The sequence below is a fragment of the Podarcis bocagei genome, assembly GCF_964188305.1.
Source record: "Podarcis bocagei genome assembly, chromosome: 6".
Taxonomy (NCBI): Eukaryota; Metazoa; Chordata; class Lepidosauria; order Squamata; family Lacertidae; genus Podarcis; species Podarcis bocagei.
In genome coordinates this window covers 58,184,208-58,208,665 of record NC_138130.1, presented here as the reverse complement: position 1 = coordinate 58,208,665, position 24,458 = coordinate 58,184,208, and the positions used below count along the sequence as shown (strand labels likewise).

Sequence of the window (24,458 nt, the reverse complement as noted above, 5' to 3'; positions counted from 1 at the left end):
TTTCTTCAAATGTAATATGTGACAAGAAAGAAATAAAGATCTGAAGATAAAAAGATTCAAAATACCAACATAAATTTAAAATAATTGAATAGTTTCTAAACATTTCAGGGGGTTGGACTGGATGAACCTTCCAGTTCTATGATTCTATGATTCCTTGCCCCCTTTCTCCAGATTTTCAGATGTTGGAAGTCCCATTTAGCCTGCTTTCTCTCTTTCCATGCCACTTGCAAAGCCTGATTTTAATTTCTGTTTCTAGTCACAGTCTCTGATACTGGTCACAGTCTCTGATACTTCCAATTTCCACTCTTTTTTGCTAAACCCTTCCCTCTCATTCAAAGTATCTGTCCCAAATCTAAGGCATGTGGCAGATGGGCCATAGAGCCTTCTTCAGTGGTTTTGGAAGGCCATCCATGTAGACCTGCATCTTGTGGAGGACCCATTAATCCTAGGCTCAACCCTGTCATGTATCAGGCCTGGGGGCTGAGAGGAATAGATACCCAATGCATAAGCTGAAACCTTCCTACACCTGATATCAATAAAGCTGTGGACAATTTTTAAACCCAGAATGCTGTCTTGTCCAGTTTGTTCTACCTCACAGGCTACTGCTCACTCCTTGAGGAGGGGTCACTACATCACAATGTGGAATTCAATGTCCTAGTGTGACCATAGTGGTGTGTGTGCCAGTGAAGGTAAGATTCTCAGAGATGAGATGCACATAGCACCAAGAATTACTTCCTAGAGCATCCCTTCTTTCATGGAGGTAGGCACTACCAGAAAAAAAGCAAGTTATAGAAACATGGAGAGGGGATACAAACATTTTTTAAGACAGGTTCCCAGAATACAACCAGAATACAAATCACTCAAGTATGTAATTACAGGTGGCAAACTAAATAACAAATTATCATAAAGACTTAAGCCACCTTCAAGCATTCAAAACAAACACTTGTTAGCTTGAAAACTGAAGTGGGGGAATATGGAAGCAAGCCCCAACATCTTTGCATGCACCAGTTCTACTTCAGGCTTCCTCACACTGAGAGATGTTTAAAGGAAGATTCAAAGCATGTTAAACATTAGGAAGAACTTCCTGACAATACTGTATGAGCAGTTCAATGTGGAACATAATGATTTTGAATGTGGTAGACTCCTTTGTTAAAGGTTTTTAAGCAGGGGCTGGGTTGCCACATACCAGTGATCTTGCAGTAATGGATTTACTGCATTATTTACTGCATTAGGATTAGACGACTGAGTTTTCTTAAACTCTATGAATAATTTTCTTAAACTCTGTGAACAGTTCCCTAACCTTGGGAGCAAAGGAACTGGGTAATCTGTGAACTGGACAAAGTTAAATTAAAATCTGTAATACATTTGAACTAAAACTATAATTTATGTCCCCTCCCATTAGCCCATGTGCGCTATTACCATTCAGATGTGCTGGGAAACACTTTCAGTCTTTGTGTGACTTGTTCAGTGAATAATAAGCTGAGCAGTTTGCAATTGCAGTAGAGCTCTCTGTTCAAACAGCCAATCAGCTTGCTATTACTTATAGCTCTAGACTTCCAAAAAGAACTGAGAAATGGATTTTTATTTTGCAAAATGCCAACCTATTTCTCATTATTGTTTTCCATTTAAATAGGTGGCTGTCTTGCTGTTGTTCATGCTGGTGGGCTTTTGTTAATCCCTCCCCATTCTGTGACATTGGTGTAATGGAATGGAGTCTTGCACAGCAAGTCACTTCTTTGATTATTGTGGATTTACAATATCTATTCAGAAGTCTTTTGTTATATGATGGGAAATTTATCAACTACAGATAAGCATTTTTTCTCCAGAAAATGAAAATTGTAGATATTTGTTGCATCCCTGCTTGGAGCCCACACAAGTAGCCACGTTACACCAAGGCAGATCATTGGTCTATGTAGCTCAGGATTGTCCACTAGCAGGAACTTCTAGGGTTTCAGACAGGGGTCTTTCATAGTCCTACCTGGAGATGACAGAGGGATTGAATCTGGGAATTTTTACATGCAAAGCATGTGTTCTGCTATTGTGCAACGAGTCTTCTCTTAAGTTACAGCTCACGCTGGCTTCATATTCTTGGAAATAAGTCAAGGATTTTACACTTGTCAAGGGAATTTTATTCCAAGATAAATGATTCTGTAAAGAAGCTCTAAGAGCCATTATTGAATACCAAGTAAGGACAGATATACTCTTACCTGTACTTTTTCTCCTCATCCATGCACCTCTTCTTGATCTTCAAGAAAACCAATAGGGATGTCCTGCCCATTAGGTAATATAAATCAACCAAGAGTACCTAATCCATAGAGATCAGCTCCCTGTCACCAATGCTTCATCGCTAGTCACTTCATGATAGATAGAGAAGTACTTTGCCAATATAGCAAACATGAAATGCTCACCTAGGATTGTCAGACAGACAGCTTGTGGACTGAATTTAAAAGGAACAGTTTCTCCTATTCTTCTAGACATAAGGCTGAAATCCTAAACACATGACTAACTAGGGAGTAAGCCATGTTGAGTTCAGTGGGACTTCCTTCTGAGTTAGCAAACATAGGATTGGACTATAAGGCTAAAATTATTGTTACAGTCAACCACTTCAAATGTAAGGACATGTCCAAGTGAACATAAATAGGATAGTGCTGGACATGGATAAAGGGCAGAGGTTCTCGTTTGGTTATGAAAATGTTAGAAGTTACATTGATATATGTATAATAGATACAATGTTAGGTTAGAAGAAGAAGCAGTAAAGAGTTCACATGATCTTGTCACCCTTCCAAGGAAAGTGTGATGGGAGTTGTGGTTCTCTGGTCTACCCCTGCTCCCATTTCCAATGCACTCAGCGGCCATGTCCCTCTTCTCTTCACATGTTTCACTGTTCACAGCATATGGGAAGGGGTAGGTATGCTGGTATATACATAGAGCTCTTCCATGATAGGGATCCTTATAGGCTTACAATGATCCCTACATGCATAGACCAGTGCACTGAATGTGTGGTTTGAGGGACATGGTCCCCAGGGATAGGAATGGGAAAGGGCAAGTGCAACTTGCATGACCCTCCATCACTACCACCATGCATTCCTTGAACACAAGGGGAGGTTGTCTTAACTCTTAAAGTGTTATTTTGGCATCAAGAATGATATTGTACTTCAAAAATTTAAATGGAAAAACCAACAGAACATAAATAACAACACACAGCCTAACTTTGTTCATCTATATTCAGAAGGAGTAGCCATAGAAAAGTGTACTAGTATGAGGGATTCACCAGTTGAAAGTAGTCAATTAAGAGATAACTGATTGCTTCAGAAAAATTCCAGAGTTCAAGGAAAAGGAAATGCAAATGTACAGGTAGAGGCACACAGTAACAAGTAAAATTCATTGTAATTTATTTCTTTGTGCATCTGACCTGCATTTTAGAAACAATTAATAATGAATTCAGTTTCAGAGTTATTGGCCTTCTCTGTTGTCATAGCACTTGGCTGAACAACAGAAGAAATCATATTAATTTAACTGGAAACGTCATGCTGTAATAATAGGAATAGCTCAAAATCCGTTTTAAGTCTTTTCTGTTGATGCTTCTGTTTTCTTAGTGGAATGAATAACTAGATTTCCATTGGCACATCTGGATCCATGCCACAATGTACTGTCTATATTTCCTATAAAGCTTGCATATAAATTTCAAAAACTGGGGGCATGCACAGTTGCACAGCACTGTGGGACTTACAGTTTAAATGCTGTGCAAGAAATGTTATTTCAGAGTAAATTTGCTATCAGATTTATTCAAATTCAGTAACGTATGTGTGTAAAAATTAAAGTAATGTATCAACATACACACTATACCGGGCTTCCTCAACCTCGGCCCTCCAGATGTTTTTGGCCTACAACTCCCATGATCCCTAGCTAGAAGGATCAGTGGTCAGGGATGATGGGAATTGTAGTCTCAAAACATCTGGAGGGCCGAGGTTGAGGAAGCCTGCATTATACCTTTAAAGCACATTAATAGAACCATAGAATTGAGAGTTGGAAGGAACTCAATGACTCAACTAGTCCAACCTCCTGCAATGAAGAAATCTCAGCTAAAGCATCCAGGACAGATGGACAGCCAACTTATTATTAAAAACCTTCAAGGAAGGAGAGTCCATCGCCCTTCCTGGGAGTTCATTTCACTGGTGAACAGTTCAAACCATCAGAAAGCTCTTCCTGATGTCTAGTCAGAATCTGCTGTATTGGTTCCTACCCTCTGGAGCAGAAGAAAACAAGCTTGCTCCATCTTCCATGTGACAACCCTTGAGGTATTTGAAGATGGCTATCATATCTCTTCTCAATCTCCTCTTTTCCAGGCTAAACATACCCAGCTCCCTCAATCGTTCCGCATAAGGCTTAGTTTCCAGACCCTTGATCATCTTGGTTGCCCTCCTCTGCATGTGTTCCTGTTTGTCAATATTCTTCTTAAATTGTGGTATCCAGAACTGGACACAGTACTCCAGGTATGCTCTGATCATGGCAGAACAGAGTGGTACTATTACTTCCCTTGATCTGGAAACTTTATACTATACCCTATTCAATTCCACAAAAGTAGAAGCACATTCTTACCCTCAATAAATTTTGGGCACTGTGGTTGGTTAAGGGTTGCTGGGAACTGCAGCCTTATGAGGGATAAACTACAGTGCCCAGAACTCTTTGAGGAAAAGAATGCGTTTTGTATGTGTTTTAAATAAGTTGTGTGTACCCAGTCATAGAGACATATGATGTGATTCAGAAAGTACAGAGTGTGGATGTTTCTACAAACAAAGACGATGGAAAGAAGCTATTAAAATAATATGCTTTTAAAATAACAGCAAAATCCGATACATATCTACTCACATAAATCTCAATGAATAATACTTCTAGGTAAGTGATTATAGCAGCCTTCCCCAGCCTTTTACACCCCAAATATTTTGGCTTGTAACTCCCATAATCCTTCATTGTTTGCTATGCCACCTGGAGCTGATGGGAATTGCATCCAAAAGATCTGGAGAGCATGCCCCCCCTCCCACTGCCAACTGGCGGGGCTGTACAGACTGGTGGGGTTAATGCCACATCCACAGCCCTGCTGTACATGGTGGGCAGGATAGAAGATGGGGGCAGGTTGATTGCTGCATCAATCCAGACTGTTGGTGCTGCAGTCTGGTCCACATTGGACCCAATGTCACCATACAATGCCAGTGGGACTGGTTCAAGAGCCAATGGGCCTTAGGGTTACTCAATCCCTCCCTACCTCCAGAATGCCCTCTGCATGTTCAGTGGCTGGAAGAGAAAGCTCCATTCTAGTGGTAGCTGAGGCAGGGGTTAACTGGTGGGAGGCATGTTTAGCTCGCGGAATGGATGGAGTGCTAGTTGAAGGGAGTTTGAAATGCTCTGTAATTAATAGACACTCTAGCTGCAGTAATACAAATCTATAGCTCTTTCAGGAAGTCTTGTTTGGTGTTAAGTAAACAGGTAAGTGAATAGACGTATGCTAGCTCCACCCTCCATTGTTGTTCCTGTCATCAGTCATGAGGATAAATGTCTAAAGGCGGGAACTTGTGGAGCTTCCTATGCATTTTAGAACCCTGATTTTCCAGGGCTTCTAACATGTACATGGAATCTCCATGAGTACAAGAGGCTCAACTTTCAGTAAGCTCATCCTCTAACAGCTAACTCATGGAGGCCATCTGGAGCAGTGAAAGAGGGAAAGAACTGTCATACTCCTTACCACGGTCTCACATGTTTACTTAACATGGAATTGGTATGCTGGAAGAGGGCTTTTAGGAATAGCACATTAGCAGAAAAATAACAGAATAGCATCAATCAATAAACACTGGCATCATTGTTTAAAATAGTATTTTGAAATAGGGTGTGAGCTATTTATGTATAAATAATTAGTAGGCAATACCATTAGCAGTTTCTGTGGTAGTGGATTACTCACTCCATAAATTCCAGCTGTAGACCGGGCTACACAGTGTGTGTTTATCCAATATTTCCTCAGCAAATAAACTAATATAGATAAGATATTGGTGTTCAAGCCCTAAATGAAAAACAACCATTATTCAGTGTCATATATGTCAATATAATAAATGTCCATCGTGATTCTTATAAAGAAAAAAAATGAAATAAGTGAAAAGAAGCGCGAGATTTATTTTTATATTAGAGCCTGCTGTAAATAATAATAATAGTTTAACATCAGCTGTCCATAGTAGCTGCTTCTGTAAATTGAGGCCGGAATGAAATTCAGTGATAGATTTGAATGCTACTGGTGGATTAGAGATGCCATGTTGTCAGAGGTTTGAAGATGTCTGAAGCTCTGCTGGACAAGTGGCAGTAGGGTGGAGGGGAGGGAAGAACAATTTATCCACTCCCCCTTTCTTTAATGCCTCCCATACACCTCATTTTTGTTTCTACTGATGTCAGAACTCTGGCATCAGTAAAGTAAGGCCTGTGGAGGTTTGTGCAGTGGCTGGGAGGTGCTTGATGATGTCACAACTTCTCCCTGAGGCTGAACATCTTACTTTCTCCATCCATCCAGAAAGATAAATCTAAATGTTATTTGAGCTGTGGAACATGGCCACAGAGACCACAGGATTGCAGTCATAATATTTCCATGGTTATTATAGAAACTCCTCCCCATGTTATTTCATCAGGCATCCCTGGAACTAGTTCCTCAGATTTTGGTGCTGCAACTTGGAGAAGACGATTCAGTGCAGATGACTTAGTTGTCACTTAGTATGGGAGGTATGGGAGTATAGGTATGGGAGGACTTAGTTAATGCCTTAGCATGGTCTCCTGAGTTGCTTACCATGTGATTTGAGATGCTGGAGAAGAGGGTGTGGTAGGGGACCACCATTTCAATAGGATTGAGAGAACTACAAAGAGAATTAGGAGGGATGTTAAGTAGAGGCTTCTGAAAATTGGAGGTGATTATATCTCACATGCCACCATTATATATAATGTTGTTGTTGTTGGCATCCCTCTGTCTCGGTAGACAATGGAGGAATGTGCTTTTGGGTGGTGAAGTCAAACTGTTGGAAGGTTACAGCACCTGCTGTGGCTGTAGCGACATGCACCTTTATAGAGACGATGATGTGCATCTCTCCATGGAGGAGTGGGGCACTTTAATTAAGGAACTCTGGGAAGACCTGTTCAACCTAATGATCTGCAGAAGGACTGAGGTTTACTGAGCTTGAGCTGGCTTCTTCTGTAGTAGGTGGTGTGGGCAGAGGAGTGAAGAGACTGTCCAGATGAGCCCCCTGAGGCACCTACATGGTGAAGGAACACTGCCAAACCTACCTCACGTTGCCAGCCAGTTTAAAGGGGTTGAACCTTTTGACCCTGGATACATCTTCCTTCCAGACAGCAGGGGAGGGTTGGAGCAAACAGATGTTCTCTGTTTGAGCAGGAGAAGAAGGGAATGAACCAGTTAACTTAAAGCTCCAGTGCTCAGAGCCAGGGTGGTGTCACTCCCAGGAGAATCTGGAGAAAAGCTCCCATCAGCCTCCTCCAGCTAGGCTGCTCACTTAGATGGAATTAATCAGTCCCATTTTCTTCAGTCCTTCATCACAGTAGTTCAGTAGTTAACAGAGTTGTGATTCTTTACCCCAGATCTGGCCCCATGTCTTCCTTTCCTAGGGTGGGGGGTAGTTCAATTTCCCAAGGTTTCTGGAAGCCTTCTTTGGAATGATATTTTTTGGGGGAAGAGGATACCAGAGTACTACCAGTGAGCTCTGCTTGGTTCAGTTTTATCTGTGCCTAGCTTTATCGGGAAAGTTTCACGAGGAGGATGGAATTAAAGCACCTCAGAATTCTGTCTACACGTGCATGGCTTTTAAGAATGTGTTTGGACTGCTGGAACGGATTGAGGGCCAAACATGTTGTTTGCTTTTTTAAAAAACTAAATACTGTTGCAAATGGTATTTTTAAAAATACATAAATAAATCCTGTTTTCAGTTGTGAGCCTTTCTGTTAAAAGATTTGTCAGCTGCAAGAAAAATCCTAACAAGCACATCACAAAAATAACTGATTCTAATAACCATTTCTACGGCTCAGTCTTTAATAAATCTGTTAGCGGCAAAGGCAGAAACAGTAGCATCACATCACTAGAATTGGCATCATATGTTTCACAGGTTAGGTGAGGTGCTACTCGCTCTGAATTGAAGAGGCAGCAGGAAACCTTGCTGATTAATTTTACGCCATGTACTAGTGTGTGGCTCCTTTGGGTAGTCATGCTTGGCAGTCCAGGTTTGAAGCACTTGGTAGTCAAGTCTGAAGCAGCATATTCTATTTATGTTGATTTCAGTACTAATGACTTTGAAGAGAGAAGTTCAAAAGATGCTTACTTCTGTGGAATAATCTAGCACCAGCTTGATTCAGATCAGACCTATGAAAAGTCAAATGCCAAACCGGGACAGGGTGGGAGGAAATCTTCTGTGCCACTAATTGCAATGCCAGTCCTCATTAGCACTTTGTCACTGCTGATTGCTGTGCTGCTCTTTACAAGTATTGTGACCGCAAAGGGCCTTATCAACTTGCTTTCCTTGACTGCACAGGATTTGCTCTGAGTCCCAGTGACGTACAGCAGCACAATGTTGAGTGAATAGTGCTGCAATAATAGCAACTGGGAGATCTAACAGAGGCCTCACTTCTGTTTTTACAGATAAAACAAGAAATGGTATGATTAATGTATGTCTCCCCCACCACCTTGCTTCCTTTTGAGCATTTTAAGAAATTGTTCTCCAAACTTAGTGAGGCTTTTGATTGGCACTCAAATTCTTTGCAGGTTTGTTTGCACTGTAATTATGCTCTTGAACACTGACATATTAGAAAGAAATTCAGTGCATGTTAACCCCTTTCAGGCATTGTTTGCAAGGGATGTAACGAGGCTGGGAGATCCATTCAAATAAAAATCAGTGCTGTTTTTGTTCCACTGAAACTCGCTTTTCACCAAATACTACATTATTCATCTTGTTCACTATTTAGCATAACTTACATAGCTATTTGTTTAACTCATTTCAGTGTAAATGAAATGTTGAAACAATTATTTGTGGAATCAAAAACCACAACAATGATTGTATTTGCTTGGCTGAGTTCTGTTCCTGACCATAGATGAACATGTGAACTGCAGCAATATATTCTTCCTTTTCAGTTTGCACCAGAATTGTCTGGCATCCCTATTTACTGCAGTACTTGCAAAGGGGTCTGTATCCTCAGTGGTGCCGCACATGCCAGCAATGTTACCAAGCTGATTCATGCTCCGCTGGGTCTGAAGGGGGCTGTCTTCATTCCATAAATGGTTTGCGACATGGGAATGGTAAGTCTGGTTCAATCCAATCTCGGGGACTCTTTTTACAATGAATGTGCCCCTGTCAGACTCAGCCAATCATATACAGTATCAACTTTCCCATAGAATTGATTCCCTCCCCCTGCAACTTATCTGATAAAGCTTAGAAAGACTGAGCAAAGGAGAGTTTCCACCATGTTCACAGAAAATTTCTCACTGTGCATTCCCTATGTTCCCAGTGCATGGGCAGAAGTCACATGAACCCACCACCTCTGAAGCTAAGCAGTGCCTGGTCAGTGCCTTGATGGATGATCACCTAGAAACCACACGTTTGCTGTATAGATTGAGAGTTTGCTGTACACGTTTGCTGTATAGATTGAGAGATCACAGTGAAACTTGCAATGAAAAGTTACAATTCTTCATTTAAAATCTGAACACCTGCTGATGTTAAGATTCCCTTACAACTTTTGTAGGGGATTAAATTTGACCATGCTTGTATTGTGATTTGTTAAAAGATCACTTGGATATTATGCCAGCTGACCAACTGGCCAACAATATATGATTTATGAATGACTCTCCCCAACAGTAGATTCTGATTTGCTGAGTATTCCATCTTCACACTTTTATCATTAGCCAAACACAATTTGACTTCCTTCCTCAGCATTAAAGAGTCATTGCGTCTTTGGGTGTGTTCACAGAGAGAGATCTTCAACACCTTAATCTGAAGCAGAGGAGTTTTTGGGGGTTTATGTATGTGTAGTTGTTTTTACAAACAGTTATTAATGTAAAATGAAAAGCCAATGGCATACTTTTCTCAGGGAGTTGACATCTGACATTGTTCCACTTGAACAAAGATTTGTGGGTTATTTCCCCCCAAGCTGCTTCTACATTTTATGAACTGTACTGCAGTCTTTTAATAGTTTTGATTTGATTCATTTGTTCTACTGCATTTCAATAAAGTAGAATGTGTTCATACATTTTTTATGTAGTGTGTTAATAGCTATCTGAACATACTGCTTCGTAAGCTAGTTATTTAGAAGCCTTCATGGAACTCAGGGTGAAGGCAGATGGAAAAGAAAGAGCTCACTGCAGGTCTTTCCCTGTTCTGGGAATATATGGACAAAATATATAGACTCAACAACTAACTGAACACTGTCTCAAACCATCAGCCATGTGCATCTTGCTTGCTACTACCACCTCTTCCCAGGCGATGATGCCCAAAATAGTGCCCAAACAGCTGATTGTCCAAATGTTAGAAGCTGCACCACTTTTGTCTGAGGCTCCCAGCTGGAGGGAACTTAATCTTCTCCGGCTGGTGAAGGATGTTAAGGTAGGAAGAGGACTAGGAAGAGAAAGAGTGAATGGGAAGGCAGGGAGGCACATGGTGGATTGCTTTAGACTGGCCTGTACGAAGGTTTTTCTGTTCAGTAGTAAAATGAGCCTCACGGTATAGCTGAAGAATATGAATATGCACACACGTTTAGGCAGGAATAATCAAATGCAGACATATAGGATGGGTGACACATGGCTTGGCAGCAATACACATGAAAAGGATCTAGGGGTCTTAGCAGACCACAAGGTTATCATGATTCAACAGGGTGGTGCAGTGGCAAAACAGCTAATGCAATTCTAGGCTGCATCAATAGACATATAGTGTCTAGAATCAATGTATCACTCTAGATCAATAGTATCACTCTATTTTTCCTTGGTTAGATCCTGTCTGGAGTACTGTGTCCAGCTCTGGATACCACAGTTTGAGAAGGGTATTGACAAGCTAGAATGTCTGTCAGAGATTCTTTGGCTTTGACTACTATATTGCAAGGCGTTGGAGTAGATGACCTTTGGGGTCCCTTCAAACTCTACAATTTTATTATTCTGTTTCCAGGTGCATATGGCTTAGGTGATTGATGCTGCTTTATCCCTTTGGCTTATTTGTTTGCTTTTTGCTGAGGCGTTCTCTATGCTTTTATTGTCCTGACTTTTAAAAACTTTATTTATGACTGTTTTTTGTATTTTGCATGATGTAAGCCACTTTGGGCACTTTAGAAATAAAGCAGAATGATGGAATGGGAATATTTTAGTAAATAATTAAATAATAAGAATGCTCCTTTTGCAAGGGGAATTATGTAATTCTGAAACTGATACAACATTGACCTTGCCAAGGGCATTTCCTAACCAACTTCAAGATGGCACATGGGTAATGAAAGCTGTACAAGATTTGCCATACATAAGCATTGCTGGCAGGCCCATTTATAACTTAATAGACAAACACACCATCACCTCTGGGTCTACCACAATTGACCTGGTAACTTCAGCTATGAAGTGATATTAACAAACAGCTTTTTAACTCCTGATTCAACCATTCTTACACCAGAGAAGCAGATTCTATACATTCAAAGCTGCTATCTTCATTACTGTACTACAAACATTTTTCAGAAATATCCCTGGTTTTTAAACATTGCTCTCAGAGTCTGAAGACCAAATAATTAAAATGGTCCTAAATACTGGGGCTAATCTGAAAAGGAGCTTTGTGTCAAAAAGGAAGATCACTGTATCATGATTGTAGACATGCTTTATTCTCAGTGGTTCATGATTGCTGACCAGCAATGTTTTCACTATAAATGCCCTTAAGCTGCCCTTAGTGGTATCAACACATAGCCTAAAATTATTTGCTATGTAGCACTGTAATGTAAGCAGCATTTGTACCTGATCCTGATTGGTTGCAATCATTCAGAGAGAAATTTCAGAGTGTGTGCGGTTGCCTGTGGGAAAACACTGCAAAATCACAGGGTGGGGGGATAACACCCAGGGTGCTATTCTAAACACACTTACTAGATCCAGACACTCTTGGAGGGGAAAGGTATCCTTCTTAATTCTCTTTGAGTTCTCAGAGGCTTTTGATACCATAGGTCATCTGCTGCAGCTGAGTTATGGGTGGGTGGCACTGCTTTGTAGTGGTTCTGGTCCTACTTGGATGGTCGCTCCCAGAGGGTGATAACTTGGGGAGTCCTCATCGACCCTTGGAGCCTGCTAGATGCATGTGGTTTTCAGGTGGTAGTGGTGGGGTCACTCTTATAATTTTTCTAAATGAAGTCATATTTAATTGGTATAGACATTTTGGCTGTTTGTCCATATGCATAACAAAAATTCCACCAGACCTCAGCAAAATCTTCTGGGTTTGCTAGACCCTTTTGTCCCCTTCTTGGATGTGTCGGTTTCTCAGAGATTGCAGTAAATATGTCAGCTGCCCATTGGTATGCTGGCCACATCCTTCCAGCATAACAATGGTCAGCTGACATATTTACTGCAATCTCTGAGAAACTGATACATCCAAAAAGGGGACAAAAGGGTCTAGCAAACCCAGAAGATCATGTGAGTAACTAAGGTGTTCAAGGCAATGATTGGATTTTGTCCCGCCAAACATGGAAAGTTGGCAAAGTTAAGGTTTAACCAGTCTTTAGTGACTTCATGTGTGCAGTGCACTATGGAAACAGGAAGAACCCTTTTATTTTTGTCTTAAGTGGATGGCTTTGGATCAGCACCATCATCAAGAAATAGGCTGAGAACTAATATTCATTCCAACCCCTGGAAGTTGATGGTTTGAGGTGCTGTTTCAATAAACAAAATCTATCAAAGTCTCAGAGAGGAGCTGAATGTCATCAGAGTATGGTGCGCAATGTAGTCATACATCATATCTGGTTGTCAAGGTAACATACCATTGCCATTCTAAGAATAATAGATCTTTCCAAATCCTTATAGGACTTAGTGCAGTTGTCAGGTAGTTAAGCTACCTGGTTTCATAGAGTTCAACTTCTTGTTGAGGGTTTCAGAAGAGATCAATGTATTAACTTTGTGAAGATAAACAGAATATACCCATTTGAACAACATAGCTGTAATTCCAGTGTCCTGTGTGTTATTCAAACACACCCACCCCTTACAAAACAGCATCTTGCAAACTATTTGTAATTGTCTGGACACAATATTGGGATGAGAAAGAACCCATTGGAAGACCATCCGCCTTACATCTAGAAGGTCCCATGTTCAATTCCTGGCTTCTCCATGTAGGAATAGAAATTGTCCTCTGCCTGAAATCCTGGTGAGCCACTGTCAGTTGGTGTTCACGGCACTGAACTAAATGGCAACTTCCTTTGTTGCTTCTCCATGTCAATTTTAGATTACAAGTGATTATTGCTGGATTCCAGCTCTTACCTTCCCCTACTATGGCAGCATGACCGATAATACCTGGAAGGCCACAAGTTCCCTGTCCTTGACCTTTAGGATCATACAATGAAACACTTGTCTAAACTAAATGGTCCATGGAAACAGCCCACAGGCTTCAAAATGCTGTCACAATTACAGAAACTCCAGTGAGGTGTTTGCATGTGTGAATGAGCTGTTACTTCTCATGGAAGCCTAGTGCAATTTTGTGTACATGCAGTGGTTATTCACAGACATTTGCATGTTTACCTTAGACTATTTAACAGCTATATTTTTTTTATCTTGAATAAAATACAGCATTTGCAGAGAACGCTGGAACCTTCTGCTTTTTTATTTTATGATATGTGACTGCAATTTTGGTGAAACGAGGAAGCTATGACTCACATAAAGTGGATTTTGAGGGTGTTCTATGATGTGTGAAATGTATCTGTCCTTTTGGTGAGATGCAGGGTATCAAACCCATCTTCTGGTCTGTTTTTATGCCATTTGAAAACCTATACAACATCTATTATATCTCTTTTAGTCAAAATTGAGGACCCCCCTGGTCTTTCATATACATACATGCACCTTGCAGAATGGGATGAGCTTTTCTTTGATGTTTTCCCACAGTGATGGTGACTGTTTTTGTAATTATTACAATCATATTGGATTTATCTGAAATCTTGAACAGCTGCTGCCAGCCAGGATCAGGTTGTATACAGTCAGAGCCATGAAGTTTATGCAACGTTAAGTGACACCTTTTAAAATGGAAGAATTATGTGAAGGGAGTCTTCCCTATTGTATTTACTTATTATCAGACCAGCTTGGGTTAAAGCAAAAACAAAACTTAAACAACTAACCTTTTTAACTGACCTAGAAAATATTGCCCTGTCTCTTTAGCATGGCAACTAAATTAATTCCTCTCAATTAATTCCTCTCATGAAAAAGAACAGAGTTCAATTTCCTCCCCATAGAAATAATTCATAATTTTATGATTCAGTGGAGCTGGCTCATTAGATTCCATATGAAGGTACACTGCACATCTCTATGGCATAACATATAACTATTGTGTGTGTGGTTTTTTTAATGCTCCTGTGGCTGCTATTTTTGGCCACCTCCCTTGAAGTGAAAAGCAAACAAACCTCCAGAAATGTAAATACACACACTGTCAATGAAAACAAAGAAGCTGTGGGAGGGGGCATTATTTCCCCTTAAAAATCTGGTCCTTTTAATATATGCCTTCATTTTATAATCTTAAAATGCAACTTGTTATGCTTAGCACAGTACAAGGTTGTAATATTATCCTTCTTGCATATATAATGTATAATCTCCCTTCTTTATACAATTATTTGGAGACCTCCACTTTTAGCTAGTAACCTTAGGCTCAAAAGTTATTAAGTCCTATTCTTCCATATCCATTACTGCTTTGATTTGCTTTACTCATGATACTTCACATAACTTTATATCAAATCTTGGCTTGAAAGATTGCCTATCCTTCAAGCAAACCTTCTTCCAATAAATGGAAAACATTCTCCACTTACTAAAACATATATATATACCCCACACACAATCATTGTATCCACTCACTTTAAATCTAAATTGCAGCGTATTCATTTTGTTTAGCACACTGCATCTATTTTAAATATTGACAGTTGAGGCAGATTTTACTATACTTGGATTATTTTAGACATATGGCAGTCCCCATGTGAGCACACAGGGATGCCATTGAGCTGGCAGTGCAGCTTGGCTTATGTGGAGACACCAATTGTATGAATCATCACCACCATATGTCCCATCCCTCCCTTATATACAGATGTCCTGATTTCCCTGATAGCACTTAGAGTCTCTGAAACTCTCCAGACCACTGGAGAAAGGGTGTTCTAGTGACATAGCGGAGTCATACCTTGCTTTTTTAGACATAGGGCCAAGTTGAAATTTTCCAGAAGTATTTTATTTGGAGAAAATTTCTGATTTCTTCCTTTTTTTCTCATTGCCCTCTATAAAAATACCACTTTACAGAATTATTTCTGAATACCCCCCAACATTTTGTTTGTGGTGACCACCATCTTCTCTCCACAAGGCCACGGTATTGTAGAGAATACAAAATGGTGGCCAGGCTTCCAATGCAGTTGCCATTGTTGCTACTTGCAGTGGCAGAAAAAATCCAAAAACAGCTTGTAAGGAAAAAAGAAAGGAACTATACTACTACCCCCACTTCTCTCCCCAACTACTACAACTTCTTCTTCTTCTTCTTCTTCTTCTTCTTCTTCTTCTTCTTCTTCTTCTTCTTCTTCTTCTTCTTCTTCTCCTCCTCCTCCTCCTCCTCCTCCTCCTCCTCCTCCTCCTCCTTCTGCTTCTCCTTCTCCTTCTCCTTCTCCTCCTTAGGTCACCTTCCTCATCATGAACTCCTGCACCACCGCCTTGCCGACGTGGGCATCCCGGGCACAGTCCTTCAATGGCTGCGCTCGTTTCTCTCTGGTCGGGGACAGAGGGTGGCGCTTGGGGGGGGGACTGTTATCGCGCCACTCCCTGGTGTGTGGAGTGCCTCAGGGTGCGATACTCTCCCCTATGCTGTTCAACATCTTTATGCGCCCCCTCACCCAGCTTGTCCAGAGTTTTGGGTTGGGCTGCCATCAGTATGCCGATGACACCCAACTCTATCTGTTGATGGATGGCCATCCTGACTCAGCCCCAGACACACTGATCAGATGTTTGGAAGCTGTGGCTGGATGGTTATGTGGGAGCCGGTTGAAGCTAAATCCTTTGAAGACAGTGGTCCTTTGGCTGGGTCAGGACAATATGGGATTGTGGGGGGGGGGCAACTCCCATCTCTTGCAGGGTGCAATTAGTGCCAGCACCATCCATTAAGAGTTTGGGTGTAATCTTCGACACCTCCCTTTCCATGGAGGTGCAGATTGCAGCTATAACAAAGGCGGCATTTTTTCATCTCCACCAAGCTAAGAGGTTGGCTCCTTACCTCTCTCGCCCTGACCTAGCCACTATGATTCACGCGACAGTCACCTCCAGACTGGATTATTGTTACTAGCTCTACGTGGGGCTGCCCTTGAGACTGACCCAGAAATTCCAGCGGGTGCAGAATGCTGCAGCGAGACTCCTTACGGGGTCCTTGCTGCGAGGTCACATTCACCCGGTGCTATACCAGCTGCACTGGCTCCCGGAGGAGTACAGGATCAGGTTTAAGGTGCTGGTTTTAACCTTTAAAGCCCTACACGACCTAGGACCCTTGTACCTATGGGACCGCCTCTCCTGATATGTCCCACAGAGGAACTTATGATCTTCAAACAAAAACATCTTGGAGGTCCCAGGCCACAGAGAGGTTAGGTTGGCCTCAACCAAAGCCAGGGCTTTTTCAGCTGTGGCTCCGATCTGGTAGAACGCTCTGCCACAAGAGACTAGGGCCCTGCAAGACAGAGCTGTTCCACCAAGCCTTTGGCCAGGGCACAGCCTGACTCCCTCCTTTGGCAATCTTCACAGAACTCTAGCCCAATGGTTGCCATCAATTTGATTTGAATTAATTTTATAATGAAATGATTTTAGAATGTTGTATTATTTTATTGTTGTTAGCCACCCTGAGCCCGGCTTTGGCTGGGGAGGGCGGGATATAAATATTATTATTATTATTATTATTATTATTATTATTATTATTATTATTATTATTATTATTATCTATTTCCCAGTCTTCATGAGCTATTTTCCTGTAATTTTCCTAACAAAATATGTGATTTACACACACTTAGCAACAGGTCTGGTGCCTTTCATTCTCTTCTATTGAAAGTCCAGGCTCCTTCACAGCAATCATATAGGTGTGATTCATGTAATGCAAAGTAATCACCATTGGATGCAACCTATAACAAACTCACAACAGTAGATTCTGATGGTGATTTTGAACATTATACTCAAGCACAGCAGAAGAGTTACTGACTTGTGCTTCCTCTTGTTCAAAGCTTACCTGTTTTATATGTGAAACAGTGACTTGTCCTGAGTATGATGCCTCAGAAGTTAACACATCTAAGTGTCCAAGTCATCACTTTCCATTTTGCAGTTTTACATTGCAAATGAGGTGACAAGTCAGTTCTGCTTCCTCAGTCAACAGTTGTTTGTAGTGTCATAAACTCTGCAGAGGATTTTCTGCATATATGATCTGTGTGAATGCATTTTATTTCTATATGTTCCTTTCCTGTTGCCTCCGAATGGTGAGAGAACCTGATAAATATGTAACAACAACAACAACAACCCTAAATGCTACTTGTTAAGTATAAAAATGTGTAGACTGGATGCAGGACTTGCCAGGCTATGCAGATTATGAATACTCCCTTCATCATGTTTTGAGGGCAATATTTATACTTGTACTAATAGAAATAGGGAAATACCCGGTACTCATTTTGTTTCCATGGAGAGAAAAGGTAGACAGATATAAGAACATTTTAGAGAGAGAGAAAGAACCCTTTTTTTAATCTGACACTTTTCCATCAAAACTAAACACTTGGGAAATGGTGTTACCAACCATTTTCAGTGAAATAAAGCAATTTGAGAGTCTGGAAATAAATGTATTGTAACGTTTCTTTTCATATTGATGTTAAATTTAAGACTAGCATAGGAAAACATTTGCCTTTTGAGTTTGGCATCAATGACTGTATTGATCTAGTGCCCTAGTGTATGCCCTGTTTTGCAACCTCATCCAACTACACCTGAGAATTCTTCCCTTTTCGTCTTCCATTTTATAAATCTCATGCATTGTATTGTCAGCTCTGCACATACATTCCTTCTGCTGTTTATATAATGCAGGCCCTGGGGGAAAATAACTGAGTGAATTATAATAAACAACATATTACGGGCAATCAATAATATAACAAAATCTTAATTATAGGCACAACCATGCAGTTGTGTATCTGATGCTCTTAAAAATAGGGGCTATATTCATTTGTATTATTTATTTATTGAAATATTTATTGCCTGCTCTTCATTGCAATAACAATTCCAGAGCAAGTTGCATTAAAAATTTTAATACAGAATATGCAATAAAGCATCATAAATAAATATACCATATTCCTCCACGAGTGGAAAACTAAAAGTAATAACAAAGAGACACATGTGCTAGTGATCAGCTGATGCCTGAATGTAAAGACGGGTCTTCATCTGTTCTCTAAGACTTATTAGGGCTGGTGCTAACCACATATTAAAGAGGAATGCATTCCATCATTTCATTTGTTTATTTTGAGAGATTTTCCCCCCACAACTGCCACCTTGGCTCTGTTGAGTTCTCACAGCACAGCCCCATTGAGTTCACTGAATAATTGTTGTTCAACATGATAACTTTAATTGTTATCTAGTTATAACTCTTTTAGAACCTTCTGTTGGAAAAGAAATACATAAATATTGTAAGTACAGTAAGTGAATACAAAAAATCCCGATCACTATCTCTCAGTCTGTCCTATCTCACAGGGTTGTGGTGAGAATGCATCATGTAAACTGCCTTGAGCTCACTGAAGAAAGCAGAATATAATTGTGATAAAGCTACTGCGGAAACAGCAAATTACCTGATTAGGGAACATCTACCATAGCTTCTACATCAAGCAAAATGTAAAGAAAATAATGAGTGGTTTATTTTAAGTTACGCTTTCAAAATAAATGATTCCCTTAATATATCTTTTATTCAGTCAGTAGTAAGATTTTTATATAAATTTTGCTTTTGAAACATCTATATTAAATTATTATTATTATTATTATTATTATTAGACATATACACTGCCCTATACCCAGAGGTCTCAGGGCGGTTCACAACAAGACCACAACATATAAAATCAAACCAAACGCAGTAACCCAATACCCCCCCAAAAGCCACATTCTAGAAGGATGTTGAATGTCAATAAGATCAACCAAAGGTCTTGTTAAAAAGGAATGTTTTTGCCTGACGCCTAAAGGTGTATAATGAAGGTGCCAGGCGAACTTCCCTGTAGATCAATAGATAAAATCTCTTAGTCTCTCTTAGTATCCAGTCTATGTTCACTAACAAATCTGTTTTAGTCTGTTCCATTCATATACTCCAGAAAGTAGAAACAAAATTAAAAAATTCCTTCCAGTAGCACCTTAGAGACCAACTAAGTTTTTAATTGGTATGAGCTTTCGTGTGCATGCACACTTCTTCAGATAGTTGTTTGTCTGTCTATTCTCTACGCATTTGGATACTTCTTAATATACCAGATTTTGCATGATGATTTCCAAGATCAAAGAGCAGCATTTTTTGTTTGGATCCATTTGGATACAATTTTGGATCAAGATGGCAGGCTGAATCTTTAAAAACTACACTATTTTGTGTCATGAACTGGCAGGACTTTGAGGAGGAGGAAGAGGATCCCAGCAAGAGGTGCAGCTGGGACTGAGTCACATGGGGGCAAGCTAGGGGTAGGGAAGGAGAGGTTGGTATAGGTAGTACTCACACGGTGACAGAGGATGACGAGGGGACAGCGCACAGGAAGCTGAGCAGAGGGACCCCTTGCCAGAGCCAGAGAGGCCCCCGTGCCCATGAACATGGTGGGTCCTGAGACATAAGGAACAGTGGGCTATGCACTCCAGGATGCAGAAACAGGTCAGTGCTTGCAGCCCAGTTCGTTAGCTGACTAGGTGGGGAAAGAGGCATGTGATTCCTCAGCTGGGGCAAGATGAGAGCAGGTGAGGGTCACATGGTCTTCCACCAGAACGACCCTCAATAGTATCTTTAACACTGGTTCCAGGAAACCCTCCTTGACTCATGGAGTGTCTGGTTTATCTTCTGAGAACTCAATGTCTGGCACCAGGTCAGGGCTAAGCACAAGGCCTCCTATTTGAATACTTAGGCCCTCTCTGATCTGTGCAGCAGACTGAATTACTGTAGATTCAGAGAGAACAATAAAACCCAGAATTACTACATCTTTACACATTTTTGGCACATCTTATCACCTCTATAGTCTGCAGTCACTTCATTCAAGATCTATTTTATTTAAGACCATGACACATTTGTTCAAATAAATTCACACCTCTGGTCCTCGAGCACTGGAGACGGCCTGCAATGTCACATACTGTTTACATTGTAAATTATGATTTTTAAAAAAATTCTGTTTTAAATCATGCTGGATCTTCATCTGTCTGTGTATATCATTCTCTCTCTTTTTAATATCATTTGGATCATTTTAACATATTCCAAGCTGCACTTTCAATTAAAATTGAACTGAAGCAATGAAGATGCAGCTGCTCTATAGCCCGAAATAAAACATGAAAAAAGTGACTGAATTGGAGTTCACGTTTGGATGAGGTTTTGTAAACCGTGTGATGTCACCCATGCTATCTCAGAACATATCTTTCATTTTATCCCCAAACCAGAGTGATTTCTCCAAATGAATCATAATTTGTTATCTTGAAGGGCTGTAACTTTAAAAGGAAAACCTGTGGGTTGTTCTTCCATTTCTAGTGGGCAGTTTAAAATGTGTGAAATATATGAATGGAAATACTGAGTGGGGGGAAGAAGCTTCATGTCTTTTCCAGTAAATACTGTTTGTATACAAAGAGCTACAACTATATATACTGTATGCATGCCATCTGCATACCTTATGCTACGTATACACTCTTTTGGAGCCCAAGAGTGGGGCATCAGAACCACAAACCAGAGTGGTTTTCGTTCAGAGTCTGAGATGCCCTAATTCTGCAGGAAAACACTGGGATGTCAAAAGGAAACCCTGTCCTGAAACCTCCTGTTCTCTGTCAAGCAAAGGAAAAGCAACCAGTGCTATTTTTTTCCCTTAGAAAAACCATCCGTTTAGTTTAGGATTTCCCTTCTCAGTTCAAGCTATCATCTCTGTTGGATATCTGATGTTTATTTCATGTCTTTAAAACTTCCCATTCATCCTTGATTACTTTAATAACACATTCCAAGCCTAGTAAAAAGAAGCGATCAACCCCAGAGCCTCTCTTCATGTAGATTGCTCCTTACTACAGCAGGAGTTCCTGTAGGGTTAATATACTTCATTTCTTGGTTCAAAAGCTCTGATAGTAACTGACTACTTCCATAATAGTCACCAAAGATAGGGGGAAATAGGGTGGGCAGGGGTAGTCAGCTCTGTTTTCTTAAAATATTGGGTTGGTGTTGTCCTAAAGCAAATATTGTCAGCATACCACCATGATTCTGTTTTGTTGTGCTAGCTTAGGGAACTGAGCTTGGCTTTCATGCTGAGACAATATAATGGTTTGGCACTGCTGTGACAACAGTAGGTACCGCTGTCATAAAGCAGTGCACCAAAATCTTGGCATATTACTGGGAGGATATGGGACATGAACCCCATAATCGCTAGATGACTATACCATAGGTAAAAGATGATGATGATGACGCCCTTCCTAAAAGATTTGCATTCCTAAAAGAATGTATGTGGCCATGGAAACTTCTTTGCTGGTTTAATGACATCTAGCTGATGTACAGTTATAATTGGTTGCCATGCTACTGATTAGCCATCTTGCTTCTTATTGGGTGCTTAAGGTGACAGAAGCCACTCTGTGTGCTATTGCAGCAATGTCTAATTTCAGGACTGGGGGTACATTTGCTTTTTATTTTCATTATGAAATTTCATTCGAAATACATTACCAAAATGTAGAGATCTTCTGTACTGCCTCTGATGGCAGCACAAGTCAATTTTTAAAGCACATTACACATGCAGCAAATGTAATTTTGTTTTTATTAGCAAGCATAAAAACATACCTCTCTGGTTCAGGTTTCCACGTAGCTTATGTTGAAGTAGGGTGTTTTACTGCATTGTCATCTGAAATGAAGACCTACAGTAGACTTTTCTGTTTTCAAAAACATCCAAGGATGATGTGCAAAAAGTAGCCTTCGCATAATAGAAAGGTATTTAATCTGCAGCAAGGAACTAGTTACTATGCCAACAGGTCACCACAATGAGAAGTATTTCCAAACTCTTCTATTATATGAAATATTAACAGAAGATAAGATGGTAATTTACTATTAACCTTGGTGCAGTAACTTAACCTTATACGTAACCATTTACTTGTACAACAGATCTCTCTGCTGCTGTTAGGCAGTGGAGAGCTATTTTACTGGAAGGGCTCTTTGAGGGGACGTAAGAAAGGACCAATTGGAAATTTGACATGTATTTCATACACTGGGTCCCTACACAATTGGACCTGGCATTTGCCAGTCACTGTGGCTTACCAATGGTTTTGTCTGAGTGGGCGGGAGACTAAATTGCCACCTTCTGCTGTGTACTGCTCCACTGTGGGCTCAGAGTTCCCTTTAACTGTGATTGATTCCATGAGATTCACATAGTGTGATCCAAGATATTGGAAAGGGGAATGTGGAGGGATGTAAGACATCCTGCTAAATTGAATGGAATGAGAAAAAAGGTACATGGCATGACAGAATGCTGCCGTATACTGAGACAGACCACCAGAGTATGAAAAAATCTTAATAAATATATTATAAAAAAAATAATGAGACAGACCACCAGTATAGCTAGCTTGATATGCTGACTGGCAGCAGCTCTGAAGAGTTTCAGATGGGATCCCTCTCAGCCCTAATTGGAAATGCTGGGGATTAAAAATGGGAAATTTGCATGCAAACCATGTGCTCTACCTCTGAGCCCTAACCCTTCCCAAATATGAGCACTGTATTGGCTGGGGAACGGCGTTTCCGTGTGCGGCGCTGGTGCTGGCTCACCAGATGCAGCTTAGTCACACTGGCCACGTGACCCGGAAGTGTCTTTGGACAGCGCCGGCTCCCGGCCTCTTGAGCGAGATGAGCGCACAACCCTAGAGTCGGTTACGACTGGCCCTGATGGGCAGGGGTACCTTTACCTTTACCTTTATTGGCTGGGGGCTGATAAAGAGCATCCTGGTACAGCTGTTAAGCTCCAGGACATTTCTTATAAAAAGTTAAGTTACAGAAGGAAACAAACACTTGTCAACTATGGAGAATGACTGTTTTAATTTCAGGGTATGGTCAAAAAGTTCTATCTGTGCTAGTTTTGAAAGCTTTGGTTTGAGTTTGGAGGCTGACCCCTCATTTGTTCAGTAATGTGATGCGAATTAGAGACAATAAGATTGGGCTGTACAATTATCTTTATACAGACACCTTCAGGTGCATACATGTCACAGTATTACAACCCTCATTTAAAATCATTACTTTTCCAGCTGTCAGCCATGTTCACTGTTAAGTAAAGCCTTTTAAAATTCTTATCAGTGTGTTTTTATAAGGGTGTTTGTTTGTGTCTATCCACCCCCCCTACACACACACACACACACACACACACACACACACACACACACACATCCTAGCCCCACACCATTATTACTTAAATCAAGCTAAATGAATGCCAAACAAATTTGTCAGTTTTGAAAAGAAAACTAATATCTGCACTGCTTGAGTAATGTCAGCAAATCCACATTATGAGCTTAAAATGTATTGATAGTCATTACCTCACCATAAGGGGGCTATAGTTTGGTAAGGGGAGTTACAGAATTGCCAGCAACCTCACTCTCTCAGTTCTATGTATGTTTCTCTTATGGTCAAATGTAAGTTCAAGATATAAAAAGTCTAATGTATAAAAACTTGTATTTCAATTGTATGCACTTCCCCTAAAATATATACATATTGTATACATTTTGTACACGTTATCCACATAGAATGTACATGTTCCTACAAAAGATATCTTTGGCACACACGCTGGATCCCTAATGGAGCACAAACTGCACCAGCTTTGGAGTTGCCATAGTTTATTTCCCTCCAATTTAATTTGGGGAAAAACTCATCACACCATTTGTGCTGCCAGTATGAGCCCAGTTGATCATTGATAAAAGGTGGCTATCTTCCTTTGGTCCTATTCCCATCTTTTGGATTGCTCTGTAAGCAGCTTAATACCAGGATAACTAGGAAATCTCCATCCACATGGAAATAACCTTTCAT

General features: G+C 40.5%; 2 long non-coding RNA genes across 2 annotated transcripts in view; one reads left to right on the top strand and one right to left on the bottom strand.

The window, feature by feature from the left end:
• Positions 1 to 5,440: 5,440 nt before the first annotated feature.
• Positions 5,441 to 24,458, top strand: part of LOC308590076 — a 59,382-nt gene continuing 40,364 nt past the window's right edge. Inside the window, exons 1-2 of the long non-coding RNA XR_014009681.1 lie at positions 5,441 to 5,484; positions 9,164 to 9,328. This is a non-coding gene — a long non-coding RNA (uncharacterized lncRNA). The remainder of the gene's footprint in view (positions 5,485 to 9,163; positions 9,329 to 24,458) is intronic.
• LOC308590063 lies at positions 8,048 to 12,490 on the bottom strand. Its single transcript, XR_014009664.1, has 2 exons — positions 12,131 to 12,490; positions 8,048 to 8,662 (listed from the first exon to the last, which is right to left on the bottom strand). It is a non-coding gene; the product is annotated as an uncharacterized lncRNA (long non-coding RNA).